We start from the raw sequence: 2,246 nt of genomic DNA, 5'->3' as shown, positions 1-2,246 counted from the left end.
GTTGGTTGTCCCTGGACTCTGTCCCCAGGAGAGGGATGAGGAGAGGGAGGGCAGCCCTATTGATTTTGGTTGCTTACCTGTACAGAGTAATCGGCTTTATGTTCTTCACATGCATATGATAGTATGTGTATCTTTCCCCCTGCCGATTGGTACCAGTTTCTAATAAAACCATTTAAAACAAAGCTGGTCTGTTTGTTTTTTACAAAAGTGTGGTAGAAATGCAAGGGACCATATTGGATTGCCCAGTGGCAGGTACGCACAGGTGTGCTTGTGCTTAACTATGTCAGTTTTTTACCACATTGGAGATCAAAGACGTGGTGAAGCCCATGGGAGATGGTTCCCTATAGATAAGCCTGTGTGCTCCTTACTGGGTACTTGGACCCTTTAGGGGATTGTTGCTTTTCAGAGGTTCTGTTGGAAGGTGCTGTGAAGTTGGGAGAGTGAGAAATGCTAGCCGGGCCTGGAAGCAGAACTGTGATGTGAGAAAAATGTGAAATTGTTCACCCCAGAGAAGTGAGTGCAGGTAACCCTATGCTGACCTTGGCTATTGGGTAATCCACCCCTGGAAATGGCTCCTAACCTTTTTTTCCCTCAACTCCTGGACGACCCTGGAGACAGGGCTTCTGGCCCCTCTGAGATGTGTTGTTGGGTGTCCGAGTCGATGGTGACTCAAAGCCACCCTGTGGATAACCGGGAGAAACACTGCCTCATCCCGGGCCCTCTGCACAATGGTTCTTAGGTTTGAGCCCATTGTTGCAGCCACGGTGTCAATCCATCCTGTCGATGGATCTCAGAAGCTGTCAGAACCAGAGACACTATCAGATACAGATACATCTCTGGAGTTGTCGTCCATCGGTATGGCTCTTCTAGCCAGAGTTCCTTATGTGAGGTCTTATAATCCCGGACTCTGACTGGCTGCGATCCCACTTTGGAGGGCGTTCTCTTGTTACGGGATCAGGGTGGGAATGTAGCATTTTAGACCAGAGGGGCTGACTTCGACTTTTCCGTGAGGGTATGATCTGCTGCCAGGCAAACACCGCACCCCCATCAAAGCCATCTTCTGTGGAAAGAGTCAGGAACGCTGGAAGACGTGCACCTTTGCGATCTCAGATGGGGACCAGAGTCTGTGAAGTGGAGACTCCAGGACAGAGGCAAGGACACCATGAGACAGGACAGAGGAGCCGCGCTGAGACCATGGGACGGTGAGGCAGAGCAACAGGTGGACTCCTTGATCCGTGGAGGAACAGGGCAAGGAACCACGGGACTGAGAGGCTGAGGACTGGAGGAAGACTTGGCTTCTGGCTGAGAAGAGGTGCTCCCATCGACCCTCTACTGATCCTGACTTGTGGTCACCCATGAACATCCCTAAGAAACCCCCATCCCTGTGAGTTCTGGGTGGCCACTGTGGTGAATCCCAGCACCCAGCATAGAAGTAGAGTGCGGCTGGGGTCAGAAAGGGACAGAACGATGGAGGGTGGAGGCAGGTCTGACGGCGGCCTCCTGGCCACGGGGCAGGCAGAGGAGGTCAGATAGGGCCCCCAGGCTGGTTCTCCTCACCCTCTTAGGACTGGGAAAGGTGATTCTAACCGCGGAAAGCTGCAAAGCCGAGGCTCGGGGGTCATGGGGTGGAAAGGTTTTGGAGTCAGTCTGACCTCAACGTGGATTTCAGTGCCAACCTGGCTGAATGGTCTTGGGCAGGGTCTATGTATCCCTTCTCTGAGCCTCAGTTCCTCCTGTGTGACACCTGAGGGTGAGTCAAATAGTCTTACTACAAACGCGTGGAAATCTGTATGACACACATATCAGAAGGTGAAGCTGTTACTTCTCAACCTATCCTCCTATAGGTCTCTACCCTTCTCTCTGAAGGTGCTGCTTCCACCTCTCTAAGCCTTCCCTGAAGAACCCCGCCCTTTGCAACTGGTAGCAGGTCAAAATGGCAGCCGTGGCATCCTCCAGGGACTCAAATCATGATTCTTTCCAATATTCTTTGCATTGGGGAACATAAAGGAGTCTGCAGGGAAAGAACAGGCTGTAGGGTGGGCTGGGTAAAGTCTCCTTGGACGACCCTTGCTACCCTTGAAGAGCGAGCAGGTGTGTTGTGACAGAAAACAACTTTCCAGGCCTGTCTCTCACCTATGCAGTTTTTCTTTCTTTCTTTTTTAAAATCATTTTGTTGGGGGCTCCTACAACTGTTATCACAATCCATCCATCCATCCATTGTGTCAAGCAGTTGTACATTTGTTGCC

This window comes from Echinops telfairi, unplaced genomic scaffold, assembly GCF_000313985.2.
Source record: "Echinops telfairi isolate 266 unplaced genomic scaffold, ASM31398v2 ScPeMD7_18;HRSCAF=68, whole genome shotgun sequence".
Taxonomy (NCBI): domain Eukaryota; kingdom Metazoa; phylum Chordata; class Mammalia; order Afrosoricida; family Tenrecidae; genus Echinops; species Echinops telfairi.
This window is presented reverse-complemented; position numbering follows the sequence as displayed.